This window comes from Myotis lucifugus, unplaced genomic scaffold, assembly GCF_000147115.1.
Source record: "Myotis lucifugus unplaced genomic scaffold, Myoluc2.0 scaffold_107, whole genome shotgun sequence".
NCBI lineage: Eukaryota > Metazoa > Chordata > Mammalia > Chiroptera > Vespertilionidae > Myotis > Myotis lucifugus.
This window is the reverse complement of record NW_005871155.1, coordinates 1,987,266-2,002,537: the sequence shown is the minus strand read 5'-3', so window position 1 is coordinate 2,002,537 and position 15,272 is coordinate 1,987,266. Positions and strand designations below refer to the sequence as shown.

The following is a 15,272-nucleotide window of genomic DNA, read 5'->3' as shown; positions in this document are numbered from 1 at the left end:
GCAAATTCATGAGTTAACATATTTCAGGTTGCATGAATGAGTCTCCAGTCTTCTTTGGGTGGTAGTATATATTGCAGGATGTACAAAAAGTAAAGAGTCAAGAACAGCTGAATACAGTGCAGCTCTAAGGAGGTCCACTTTTTGCCTCCTCACAACTCGCTCCCCATGTGGTGACCCAAGCAGGCTTTCTGTTTCCGGGTGGGGTTGTTTTGGCCAACCACCTTCAGGCTGGCAGACTTAATTTTCAAACTCAGCCACAAGGGTTACCTTGAGGAACCTTGAAATGATTGAGAACAGAAGTTTTTTTTTGGATCTGAAGACCCCATTACATAAACTTTCATTTGGCCTTTTAATGGTAACCAATGCAATAAATTATTAAATGTTATTAAGCTTGGTAATGATAAATTAAAATCCATTTACTGAGGATTCTGAGTCAATATTCCAGCAAGAAGTCTTGGTCTTGGCAACTTTACAATCCTGCTGTGCACATTGTCACAGAGATATTTTGAATTCCAGCAAAGGGAAAGGACACTTTTGAACAGGTGACATGAATTCTTGTGGTTCTCAATGATTGCTACTTTGTTGCTGTTGTTTAAATTTTGTTCAAAATTGTTTATTAAAAGGACCCGGGCTAGAAGGAGCCTGCAACCAAACAAAATTGTTTCTTAAAGAAACACAGTTTATATCTATTGGTTTGTGCTAGTTGGTCAGGCTGGTGTCTTTAGCATGATATGAAACACATCCACATAATTTTTAAAATTACAACCATGTAATTTTTAAAAAATATGTTTTTTTTGATAGAAACATCCATGAGAGAGGAACATAATCAATTGGCTGCCTCCTGCACACCCCCCACTGGAGACAAGCCCACAACCTGGGCATGTGCCCTGACTGGGAATGGAACTGTGACCTCCTGGTTCATCATACACCTGTAATTTTTAAAAATTAGATGAGGTAAAAGCCTAGCATTAACACTTTTTTTAGGTTAAGAGATATAGTTTATTCCTGAAACGAATGTATCTTCAAATGGAAGGGTTTTTCTTTAGGTGAGTTTTAAATAATTTTCAGTGCCCAAGAATGTTCTCTATAAAACATAACAAAATGCATAACAATAATGGTTCAATTGAAAATAGTTATCTTGAGATAGGATTTGATTTGCAATTCTAATTACTCTATGACTTGAGTAACAAATTTACTATAAGATTTGGTCAACTATAACTTATCATGTGGCTTGGATATAGTATAATTTAGAAAGTGTTTATACTTACTACATGTTTCACTTATTACATCTTCCCATATCTATATTATTTAAAATAAACACTCTTAGTTTTATTAAAAAGTAACACTCATGCCCTGGCCGGTTTGGTTCGGTGGATAGAGCGTCGGCCTGCAGACTGAAGGGTCCCAGGTTCAATTCCGGTCAAGGGCATGTACCTTGGTTGCGGGCACATCCCCAGTGGGGGGTGTGCAGGAGGCAGCTGATCGATGTTTCTCTCTCATCGATGGTTCTAACTCTCTATCCTTCTCCCTTCCTCTCTGTAAAAAATCAATAAAATATATATATATATATATTTTTTTAAAAAGTAACACTCACAGGAAACGGAAATTATTTTGTAGTAACTATAAATAACAGGGAGGTTAACGGTGATATTAAAGGTGATATTATGTTATTAAAGAAGGAGTCCTCAGTAAAACAACAATAACTAAATAACCTGTTCAATATTGTTTATGCTAGTATTTCCAGAATTTACTTTTCCATGTAACTCTTTTCTTCGCAAAATTCTCACTAATGCTACAGGAACGGCTGAGTTAGGGACTGTGTAGTCAGAGAACATACCGCCTTAGGGAAAGACAGTCCAGGACGACAATGGGTCATAGTTAAATATTTGATGCGAGCCTGAGGCACATACTGTTCTTGTGGTGTGGGCTAACCATGTGAATAAATCACATGGGATATTATAGCCACTCCATGTTCGGTGTAAGGACTGAAGAGCTAGGGGCCAGATTTCTACGTTCATAGCAGCAGTTTAGAAGAACTAAAAGAACCTGGATCTTGGAGTTCAACTCCTGACCTTGAGGTTGTTTGAGATGAACTTAAACTTTCTGAGCCTGGTTCCTCCCTCGTGTCATGGGGATAATTTTATCTTTACCTTAAGCATTGTTGTGAGAACACAGTGAAATAAAGCATTCAGTAGATGGTAGCTGTTATTAATATTACAATAATGTTTTATAACAGGTAGGCTATAAGGTATTTTGCAAATGTATCTCAAACCTAAATGAGAACCAGTTAATTCTCTTTGCCTTGTTTTTTGTTCTTTATAGCATTTACTACTATCTAGCATGCTACATATTTATTGTTTATTAGTTCATCATCTGTCTCCCTAACTACAATGTAGGCTTCTTGAAGGTGGTAGTATTGCACATACTAAGCACTCAATATATATTTGCTGAATTAAATAATCACTACTAAAAGCTCTCATGTATTGAGTGTCACTATGGACCACACCTTTTACTAGGTATTTAACATATACATTTATATTGTATCATTTAATATTTACATTAACCCTAAAAGATGGCTATTATCCCCATTTTAAAAAGTGATAACTGAGAGTGAAATTAAGTAACTTGCCCCAAATGACACTCTAGAAAGTGACAGAATCAAAATTCAACCCCAAATCTCAATTTACACTTCAAATATTCACTTACTGTATTAGCTTCCTAGCACTGCAGTAACAAATCACCACACTCTTGGTGCCTTAAATTAGCAATTTATTATCTCACAGTTATGGAGACCGGAAGTCAGTATCCCTGGGCTGAAATCAAGGTGTTGGCAGAGCAAAGCTCCCTCCAGAGGCTCCAGGTTCTCCCAGCTCCTGGTGACTGCCAGCATTCCTTGGCTTGTGGCTGCACCATCTAATCCCTGCCCTAGGATCACATCGCCACTTTCTCTTCTACGTAAAATCTCCTTCTTACAAGGGCATTTTGATTATAGTTTAAGGTCCATCTGGATAATCCAGGATAATCTTTCCACCTAAAAATTCTTAATCACATCTGCAAACTCCTTTTGTGCATGTAAAGTCACATTCACAGGTTCCAGAGGTTGGGATGTGGTCGTCTTTTGAAGAGCCATCAGTCAGTCTACTATTCTTGTATCCCCCAAAAAATGACTTTGCATTGAGGTCCCATTCCCCAGGTCCAAGACAAAGACTGCTCACCACGACAGGAATGCCAGTTGCAACACTCAGGCCCAAGAGGTGAGGGGAAACTTTACAAGATGCAATCATTTTCCCTCTGGGTCTAGGGGAATATAGTCTAGGCCTAAGTGCAGGAAAAACTGGATAGGTCAGATGCCGGGAAGGTAAAAAGATAAATGCTCATTTGTCACAGAGACAGCAATTTGTCTCTGAGACCCCCTGAAAATAGAAAAAAGAGAAAAGGAAACAGCCTGAGAATTCGCTTTAATTAAGTAATCAAGCTTAGAATCACCAATAATAGGAAAAACTGACACCTTCTGATGTGATGCAATAAGAGATACTTGACATATCTATGCAGTATCCTTAACAAAGAAAAGGAAATAAATAATGTAGAAACCATCAGAGAAATCCAGAATATGGGACATCATATCTCGGACTCTTCAAAATATTTCAGTGCCATGAAAAAAAAAAAATTCTGAGATTGTTCTAGATTAAAAGACACAGCAGCTAAATGTATTATTTGATCCTTAACTGGGCCCTGGATTGTGTTGTTTTGTTTTTTAAAAAAGCTATTAAAGTCCGGCCGGTGTGGCTCAGTGGTTGAGCATCGACCTATGAAGCAGGAGGTCACAGTTTGATTCCTGATCAGGGCATATGCCTGGGTTGTGGGTTCGGTCCCCAGTGTGGGGCGTGCTGGAGGCAGCCAAGCAGTGATTCTCTCTCACCATTGATGTTTCTATCTCTCTCGCCTCTCACCTTTCCTCTCTGAAATCAATAAAAATACACTTTTAAAAAATTAAAAAGCTATCAAAGTAATTTTTTGAACTATTAGGGAAATATGAATATAGGCCGTCTTATATGATGTTGAATTGACATTAATTTTCTTAACTGTGACAATGCTCTTATGTCAGGAAATATTTTTAATCTTGGAAAACACATGCCGAAGTACTTAGGGATAAAGTATCCTGGTGCTCGCCAGTAAATTTAAGTTAAGGGCATGTGGATGTTAAGTGTACTATTCTCCAACTTTTCTGTAGGCTTTGAAGTTTCTTCCAAATTGAAGTGTGTGTGTGTGTGTGTGTGTGTGTGTGTGAGAGAGAGAGAGAGAGAGAGAGAGAGAGAGAGAGAGAGAGAAAGAGAGAGAGAGAGAGAGAGAGAGAGAGAGAGAGAGAGAGAGAGAGAAAACAAAATTACTTTATGGTTACCTTATGAATTGGTGGTGCTCATCATGACTGGGGTGGGTGAGGAGAGTACTGCACAGACTTGCACAAAAGGTGAAAAGAACTTGTAATTGCTGCATTCTGTCTTTGGACTGCCCTATTTTCAGTAACAATCAAGAAACAAACAGCGTGGGAGACCCACTGGGGCTCCAGGGCTGCCATTCTTACTTTACCAGTCTCCAAAATGTAGCTATGATGTGGACTAATATAAATAGATTATTTGTGGTTTTCTGTTATCTGTGGTTCTGTTCTCTTCTATTGAGATGAATAATAAAGCACTAATTATTGGTTTAATTGTTTTTGTGAGCATTTATTCATTTAATACATTTGCATTGAGCACCTACAAATGGCCTATAGACACAGGGGATTCAGCAGACAAGATATAGTACTTGCCATCATGGAGATAACATTCTAGGTAATCTAGATAACATTAAAACACTTGAAAATTCTAGAAGGAGTGAATCTACTTACGCGTGCTCTTCAATTTACTCTCATCATGTCCAGCAGAACACAGCTGAACATGTTCAGAACACTATATCCACACCCTTGTTTAAACCCCTTTCACTAATAAGATGCTCAATGACTGTGTTTATTTTTGGAATGGATGGGATGGCCAATGGAAGAAGTATAGATAGAAGAGAGAAAACTTCCCAAATCTGAGTCTTGGGTACACCAGGGATATAAGGAGGAACCAACAAAAGAAACTACAAAAGAGCCCCAGAGCAATAGGAGAAATTTCAGGTAAATGTAGTGTCCTGGAAACCAAGCAAAGTAAGTTTTTAAAGGAAGATAGATGGATAGATCGATAGAATGGATCAACTGTAGCCTTATCACAAATTTCCTCTGTTGCTCAAGTGGTTGATGAGAGTTTATTACTTGCAAGCAAAAGAGGTGTGATTATAGAATATAGTAGTTCTAGTACATAATAGTTGATTAAGAAATAGTAGCAACCATTTCTAGTTCTGGGAAAGGTTTCGTTTTTGTGTGTGTTTGTTGTTGTTGTTTTTAGTTAATTGACCAGAATTGAATCATATGTCAGGTGGGTAAAGAAAAATGTCCGAAGTGGTACTATAGAGAGAGAAAATCTGGGCAGAGCTTTGAACAGGGTGGTCAGAGGGGCTTGAGGGCCCTGTCTGTTTGGCCGTCTGTGTGGGATGGTGGTGGAAGCAAGCACCAGAAGATTGCATTTACCTGCCTTTGGCTTCACCTGGTGGGACCCGCCCTTGCAGGATCAAGGTACAAAACCAAGGAGAAAAGATTTAATACACAAATACTGCAGGTAATACTTATATTATTAGTACTTAAAGGGAAAATATTTTAGGACTGACCCTTTTTTGTAAACTGTCTTTAAACCAAGAAAAGGCCTGCCAACTCAAAAGCAGTTTTTAAGGTAGTGTTGTTATTCTATTATTTGCCTTCTGAAAGTATAGATTCACTGCCGCCCCCCCCCCGCCCCCGCCCCCGCTCATTCTTACAGCAAGTTTTGCTGAATAAACTTCTCTTCAGACACTTCCTGAGTCCCCTTTGTTCCAGTCATGGATACAGCATATTTGTGTACTCAGCATTGCTCATCTATCTGTCCAGCAATCTCTACCCACATCCTGCAACCCTACACACACACACACACACACACACACACCTGATGTCTGTCCTTTACCTGTCAGCCCAAACCCACCTTCCTATTGCTCTGTGGTGCTGGAACTTGGAGCTTCACAAGCTAGTTCTTTAGCAGCTGGTTTTAGCTTATATTCTGAGCATAGAAGACCATGGGGGAAGATTGAGGGCAGGAGGAGGAGGGGAGAAAAGCCTTTTCTTTTTGTTTGTTTGTGTGTTGTCCCAAAAGTGGTGCTTCAACCACAGCAGCCGCTGGTTTCAGCCTCCATTTGCTTCAGCATTCCCAGGACTAGCCTCCCCTAAAATGTACCAGCAGCCAGGCAGGGCCATGCTTCCTCTGATGGCTCTAGAGGAGAATCCTTCCTTGCCTCTTCCCAGCTTCCGGTGTTGTCAGCAATCCTTGGCATTCCTTTGCTTTAGCAGCATCACTCCTATTTCTGCCTCTGTCTTCACATGGCATTCTTCATGTGTCTTGTGTCTTCACCTGGCCTTCTCATCTGGACAGCAGTCATCGGATTTAAGGGCCCACTCTATTTCACTTAGACTTCATTTTACTGATGACATCTGCAAAGATCCTATTCCAAATAAGGTCACATTCACAGATTCTAGGTGGATATGAATTTTGGGAGGAACACTATTCTTTCACCAAGCTTCTAGTGTTTGTTTTCCAGTTTTGGGTAGGCTGTTTCTTTCTTTCTTTCTTTCTTTCTTTCTTTCTTTCTTTCTTTCTTTCTTTCTTTCTTTCTTTCTCTCTCTCTCTCTTTCTTTCTTCCTTCCTTCCTTCCTTCCTTCCTTCCTTCCTTCCTTCCTTCCTTCCTTTCTTTCTTTTTCTTTCAGTTCTCTGATGTCTGTGGTACCATTTCTCTTTCTTGAATTCTCTCTGTTGAAATATATTATGTATTATGTTGTTTCTTCTTTCCTGATTTGACCCTGAGTGATAGAGTACTTGCTACCAAGAGTGATTCCAGAAAATAGACCATCAAAAATGAGATTCTTGGCTCTGGCTGGTTTGGCTCAGTGGATAGAGTGCCGGCCTGTAGACTGAAGGGTTCTGGGTTCAATTCTGCTCAAGGGCAACTGCCTTGGTTGTGGGCTCTTGATCCTAGTAGATGGGCTTGCAGGAGGCAGCCGTTCAATGATTCTCTCTTACCATTGATGTTTCTATCTCTCTCTCCCTCTCCCTTCCTCTCTGAAATCAATATGATTCTTGGATTAGCTTGGAAATCTCCCTTGCCTTGAACACAGTGCTAAGTTCCTTGCAAATCAGAATGACAGTAATCCATGCTATGCTGTGGCCTCACGATCAGTTATATTGTCGCCTCTGGTGACTGTGATACGATGCCTAATGAAGCAAGTGTCGGGAGACCAAGTAGCTGCTGCGCTGGACAGTTTATTAGCCATGATCTCTAAAAGGACTATATACTGATGTCTTCGTTTTCTTCTGCTAAATGACAAAGAACCACATACTTAGCAGCTTAAATCAAGATTCATTTATTAGCTCAGGATTCTGTAGGTCAGCAGTTCTGACATGGCATAGCTGGAATCTCTGCTCACAGTCTCATGAAACTAAAATCAAGATGTGGACTAGGAGCCATCTTCAGCTCTTGTAGTCCATCCACATTCCTTACCACATGGTCCCTTCCAGCTCCAAACCAGCAATGGAGAATCTCCTTTACATCAAATTCCTCTCGTGCTTCAAATCTCTGGTTCCCTCTTTCTCTGACTTCTAGACCCAGATTTAGAAGGCTGATAAGATTAGACCAGGCCCACCTAGATGATGTCCTTTTGGATAAGCTGAGTGTCAACTGATTAGTATCCTTAATTGCATCTGTAAAATTCTTTTGGCATCATGATACTGATATCCCATCATATTCACAGGTTCCACCCACATTCAAGAGGAGGAAATTACATAAAGAACATACAAAAAGGGGTGGGAATCTTAGTGGCCATGTTAGAATTGTGACTATTTCTGACTTCCCCAGAGAGCTTTCAGGGGTTAAAAAAGACAGGCTAAGACCACGAACCACTCAGCTTGAGTCAGAATGAGAGAACCAGAGTATATCTAAGTCACCCCCCCCCAAAAAAAATCTCTCTCTCTCTCTTTCTCTCTCTCTCTCTCTCTCTCTCTCTCTCTCTCTCTCTCCAGGTAGCCCTCGCTGAAAATAAAAATTTAATTGTGCAGGTTGTGGAATTACAATGTAAATTGACTTCAGAGACTTGCCAAATCTCTTGTATGAAAGAGCACTGATTGGCATCTGGATAAATTAGATAAAGCTGAGAACTTTGAATCCTCACGTCTCTTTGCCTTCAGAAGCAACACTTCCTCCTATGTGAGGAGATAAGCTTTCCCTTGCTTGGAAACCTTGAAATAACTTTACCTGAGGCCATTACCTTGCAAGAAGATGCTTATTCTCTCCAGATCTGCCTCTTCACTTCTTCATGCTCTTAGACCTCTAATTGGAGTCAGAGCTCAGCATGTTTTATGGAGGAAAGTCCAAAGTGCATCCTGGAAAGAGATAGCTTAAACTCCCGCCAAACTCAAGGTTTCACTAGTGTGTATTGGTAGAAACCTGGGAAATATGCTTGGAACTGGATTCTAAGAATGTTAGAATAAACTATGGCATGCCTGTAGGTCAGCTTATGAAATGGGCACACTTCCTGGGGTTTCTGGATTCAGTGTGTTAGCTTGAGCATCTGGGAGTGGTTTTAACAATTTAATTGATTAGTTGGGTAAAATTTGGGTTTAATGGTAGTCTATATTCAATAAATTAAAATGCCAAATCTTCCTATATAATACAGAGAAAAGAATCTAAACAAAGGCTAAGAGAGAAAGAAATGTTGGAATGGACAGGAAGGTTAACCATGTGCCACCACATCCCCTTCCCTAAGCACACACCCCGGAGGGCCCAGAGGACACGCCCTTCACTCTGTGCTTTACTACGGACCGTGGAAGGTCTCAGGTGTCACTCCCATTACACAGTTATGTACTTTATTTATGTGAATACGCAGGAACACATGGCACCCGAACCAGGAAAAACAGCTCTTTATTGATACATCCAGATCAACAGCCAGAGCAGCATTACAGCATCGGTGCCCTACACCTCCGTCCTGCAATTAGCTCTGATAGAAACGTCCTATGTGCTCACAGGTTATACCCTTTTGACAAAAAGTGGAGATCAACAGATTTTCTCTTTGTAGATAGAGGAGAGAGATAGTCATTCTTCTCCCCTCCCCAGAGGAGAGAAAAAACCTTTTACTCCTTTGAGACTGGACAGAAAGGGCCTGGGGTTCTCACCCTCATCTTTTGGAATGGGAATATGTTTTTCCAAGGACTTGATCTATCTATCTATCTATCTATCTATCTATCTATCTATCTATCTATCTGGATGAATCTTGCTGTTATGACCCAGATATGGGTCCAAATTCTAGGCTTCACCCCTTTGGACATACAAATCCCTAAGGAAGTAGTGTTTCAGTTTTGCTATCATCTTGGGGCTTAGCCAAGGGTAGAGTCTGGGCTGTAAACATCTGGCCCTCTAGGGGAGATAAGAATTTTATTATCCTTTCAGATCTGGGCAGTTAACTGGACAAATGGTTTATGGAATGTGAAGAGTAAAATATTTCTGAAGGAAGTGAAAAATTTTATCTTTAGCCATACATGTTTCTGTCTTTCTTTTTTTTTTTTAAATCTATATTTTATTGATTTTTTTTACAGAGAGGAAGGGAGAGGGACAGAGAGCTAGAAACATCAATGAGAGAGAAACATCGATCAGCTGCCTCCTGCACACCCCCCACTGGGGATGTGCCCACAACCAAGGTACATGCCCTTGACCGGAACCAAACCCGGGACCCTTGAGTCCGCAGGCCGACGCTCTATCCCCTGAGCCAAACCGGTTAGGGCTGTTTCTGTGTTTCAATAAGCTAGGGTTTTTGCAGAAGCAACAATAAATTCAAGGACATTTTATTTCTCACAGTATGGCATTAAGAAATGTGAGTGGGAATGTCAGCAGTATTGAAAAGCTAAACGAAAAGAAGATGAATGTTCTCCACAAAGAAATGACAGTGGAAGATGTTGCCATTGAGATGGGCCTCCTGATTTCAATGGAATATGGGCTTTGAGAGCCAACTTTACTTCCAGAGTCAAAGTGGGTACAAATGTCATAATAGACAACAGGGATGAAATTTTAATCAGAATGTTTTGACCTATAGGGATCTTCGGTGATGGCTAAATGTTCACATTATCTCTAGGAATTAAAAAAAAGATGATGGCTTACTTAAATATGATTTAATTTATATTATAGAAAAACTCTAGATCTGAGGACCAGAAACCTGGTTTGGGTTGCCACAATGGAGTGACACTGTCTGTCCTCCAGTTTCTAGAACCAAGCCAGTTGTTAGACCTGGAGAAAGAGCCAGAAACACTATCAAGTGTATTTCTTCCTTCAAACCTGCCCCAGTAATAGACTCCTAGGGTTATTGTGCATATAGAAAGAGAAATACCCAGCTGCATTACCTGGATCTTTTGTAGATTACTAGGTAGATACTGATTCTGACCCGCTGCTAAGTTTGGGAGATTGAATATACCATTACACTCCACAGCTCAAACTGGAGGCTTCGTAGTAAATGGGGTTTGTAACCAGGTCCATCTCACGGTGGGTACAGAGGGTCTATGGGCCAACCTTATCTATATACACTAGTTTTTGAATGTATAATTCAGGAGTTGGTAAACCTTCTATAAATGCTTAGAAAGTAAATATTTTAGGCTTTGCAGGCCATATGGTCTCTGTGGCAACTATTCAGCTTTGTGATTTTATTATGAAAGCAACCACAGACAGTATGTAAATAAATGAGCATGTCTACATTTTAATAAAACTACATCTACAGAAGCATCTAGGCAGGCCAGATTTGAATCAACCATCGTTTGCCAACCCCGAGTAAACTTGATGTAGCAATATCTGGAAGAATCCCCACTATATCTCTGATCCATTAATGAGAGCTGCTACGTTAGGAAGAACCAGGAGGAAGACCCTGGGATTTTTCTTTCCTGTTAGAATGATACATTTTAAAAATTGTAAACAGTGCTGCATCCATGGCAGAATAGCAGAGATCAGTGACAACATCAAAGATTCAAAAAAATGCAGAACTGATGGTTCCTAACACATTTCCATTTAACTTGTTTAATTGGCCTACATGGAAGGCAGATAGACCTGGGAGAATGATTGCTATTCATTAGAAATGTAACCAGATGACAACTCCTGTTGCAGCTGCTATTCTAGATGTGGTATCTTTCCTGGGCAGTTCAGCATGTGACACTGAGTAGGCAGCAATTGACCTAGAAAATGCTATTTTCAGATTACTGAATTACAAGGCCCTCCAGAAGCAGTTTGCTTTCACCTTGCAGGCACAATAGTGTATTTTCACATTTTGTGGTACCAAGGTAATGTTAATTCCCTTATCTGCCATAATCTAATTTGCAGAGATCTTGATGGTCTTTATATCTCAAAACATCACACTGTTCCACTACATGGATGGAACATGCTAACTGAACCTGATGAGCATACATGACAGGATCTTGGATGCCTTAGAGACCTGAGTGCCATAAGGTGGGAGGTAAACACTATAAAATTCAAAGCCCAACAACTTGAAGTTTCTGGAGGCCCAGTATTTTTGGCATGTTAAAATATTTCCTCATTGGAAGAGGCCTACCACTTAAAAGAAAGGCATCACTTGGTGACATCATTAGTTTAAATATTATGGAGGCTGCAGAGATTTCTCCTCATGAGAAGAGATATGCATTTGGGATATAAATTTGCCTCTCCTACATGCAGTGCTTCTTATAACATTGCTATCCTTGACTTAAAAAATGCTTTACTTATCATCATGGTATTCTTTACAGTTTTGCCTCTGATCAAGAAATTACTTCAATGGCAAAAAAAGCAACAATAGGTTCATGCTATATGGAATTCATTGGCTTTACCATCAGATGACTGATAAAATGGTGGAATTACCTACTGAAGACCCAGCTATGATGTCCATTGGGAGGCTACACAAAAAGACACCACATGAAAAATATCACAATGACACACACAAAATAGAGTAATGGATTCATACACATGAAATTCACTGCTTTTATCTTACTCAGAAGACAAACCCAATAAAATGGTGGAATGGCCTACTGAATACCCAATTGTGATGCCAATTGGAAGACAACACACCAAAAAGATAGGTTCTCTCTTACATGATATAGTTTATACTTTAAATTAACTGTCAATTCACATACTGTGTCTTCCATAGTCAGGATATACAAGCTCAGGTATCAAGAGGTATAAGAGAGGTTTACTTTCTCTATGATACTTAATAACCCACTCACAGAATTTTTGCTTTCCAGCCCCCCAACTTTAAGACTCTGCTTATTTGGAGGTCTTAGCTCCCAGGGAAGGAATTTTTCCACCATGGTACATTCAAGGCTCCATTTAATTGGAAACTGAGACTGGCATCAGCCATTTGGGACTCCTTGTGCTACTAAACCATTAGAGAAAGTTAAAAGTTATTGTACTAACTGGGGAGACTTATCCTGGATACCAAAAAGATATTGGGGATCCTATATAATAAAACCCTAATATGCAAATCAACTGAACTGCAACACAACTGGTGGAACGACCGGTCACTATGATGCACACTGACCACCAGGGGGCAGACGCAGGAGCTGCCCCCAGCCCACAGGCCCCGACCAGCGGTGGCGGCAGGGGGCGGGAGGCAGGGCTAGAGAGTGGGCAGCGCCAGGCCAGCCAAGGCGGGTGCCAGTGGGGGGCCCCCCAATCGTCCCACTGGTTGCTCCACAGATCAGCCCTGATCGCCGGCCAGGCCTAGGGACCCTACCCATGCACGAATTTCATGCACCGGGCCTTTAGTTCTCACATAATAGAAGCAGACAGGAGTTCTGGTTATCTCCAACTATACTCAAACTGCCTCAAACAGAGTGGTATAAGACAACCATTTATTATGCTCACAGATTCTGTGGATTAGAGAAGGAAGAATAGAGATGCTTTGTCTCTGTTTCATAAGTCTGGGGCCTCTGCTGGGAAGTCTTGAATAACCAAGGATGACTTGAATGACTGGGCTTGGAATCATCTGTGAGCTTCTTCACTCAGTGCCTGGTAACTGGACTGGAATGACTCAAAGACTGAAATCAGCTGGGATGGTCAACCAGAGCATGTATATGTGTCTTCTGTGTGGCTTGGGCTTCTCACAGAATGGTGGCAAGTTTTAAGAGGGAGCATCCGAGAAATAAGGCAGAATCTATAAGACTACCTCTAGCTTAAGCACAGAAGTCACACAGCATTACCTCTGCCTGTTCTATTGATTATAAGTGAGTCACTAAGGCCAACCCAGATTCAATGAGAGGGAAATTAGACTTCACTTCTTGATGGAAGAGTGACAAGGCCACACTGAAGAAGAGCATGTGAGATAAATGATATTGCTGTAGCCATATTTGGAAAATACAGACAGCTATGTCTAGAACCCAAGAGATTCTCCGGGATGCCTCTTAATAATTTCTTGTCCAGTAGAAAAAGTTAATGAAAAACTATAGCAACCATAAAAAGGCTAGAGGTTCAAGAATAAAAGTTTGGGTTACTCCACTAGGTAAATAACTTCAACCAGCTGAGGTGCTGGCTAAAGGCAAAGGAGACATTGAATGCCAATGGAAAAAGGAGATTAAAACTATTAACTACAATCTCATTACCAGTTACTAAGATGGGGGCTGCAGCTATGTCTTTTCTTTTTTTTAAATATATATATACTTTTTATTGATTTCAGAGAGTAACGGAGAGGGAGAGAGAGATAGAAATATCAATGGTGAGAGAGGCCCTAGCCAGTATTGCTCAGTGGATAGAGCATTGGCTTGCAGACTGAAGGGTCCTGGGTTTAATTCCAGTCAAGGGCATATGCCCGAGTTGTGGGCTCAATCCCCAGTGTGTGTGTGGGGGGGAGGGGTGGCAGGAGGCGGATCAGTGATTCTCTCTCATCATTGATGTTTCTATCTCTCCCTCTCCCTTCCTCTCTGAAATCAATTAAAAAAAAAGAAAAGATTCTCTCTGTCTTTAATAGTTGGCATTTGAATTATGATGTGTCTTGGCATGAACCTCTTTGGATTCCTCTTATTTGGGACTCTTTGTGCTTCCTGGACTTTTAAGTCTATTTCTTTCACCAGGCAGAAAAAGTTTTCTGTCATTATTTCTTCAAATAGGTTTTCAATATCTTGTTCCCTTTTTTTTCTACTTCCTGCACTCCCATAATTCGAATGTTGTTATGCTTGAAGTTGTCCCAGAGGCTCCTTACACTATTTTGATATTTTTGGATTCTTTTTTCTTGTTGTTCTCTAGATGGGTGTTTTTTTGCTTCTGCATATTTCAAATCATTGATTTGATTCTCAGAATCCTCTACTGTTGAATCCCTGTAATTATTCTTTATTTCAGTTAGTGTACACTTAATTTCTGACTGGTCTTTTTTTATGTTTTGACATCCTCACTAAGATCTTTGAAAGTCTCACAAGTCCCTTGAAGCTCTGTGCTCCTGCTAAGGCAGCACCTCCATCTCCTCCCAGCCGCCATCATGATCATCTACCAGGACCTCACAGCCATGATGAGGTGTTCTCCGATATCTACAAGATCCGGGAGATTGAAGACGGGCTGTGCCAGGAGGTAGAGGGGGAGATGGTCAGTAGGACAGAGGGTAACATTGATGACTCGCTTATTGGTAGAAATGCTTCCACTGAAGGCCCTGGGGACAAAGGTACCAAAAGCACAATAATCACTGGTGTTGACATTGTCATGAACCATCACTTGCAGGAAACCAGTTTCACAAAAGGAGCCGACAAGAAGAACATCAAAGATTACACGAAATCAATCAAAGGGAAGCTTGAAGAACAGAGACCAGAAAGAGTAAAGCCTTTTATGACAGGGGCTGCAGAACAAATCAAGCACATCCTTGCCAGTTTCAAAAACTACCAGTTCTTTATTGGTGAAAACATGAATCCAGATGGCATGGCCGCTCTGCAGGACTGCCGTGAGGCTGGTGTGACCCCATATATGATTTTCTTTAAGGATGGTTTAGAAATGGAAAAATGTTAACAAATTGGGCAGTTTGGCTCTATCACCTGTCATCGTAACTGGCTGCTGCTTTTCATCCACACACCAAGACTAGGACAAATGGGACTGATGTTATCTTGAGCTCTTCATTTATT

General features: G+C 40.6%; 1 pseudogene; it reads left to right on the top strand.

Annotated features, from left to right (window-relative positions):
* The first annotated feature begins 14,632 nt into the window (after positions 1-14,632).
* LOC102427241 lies at positions 14,633-15,272 on the top strand (annotated as a pseudogene).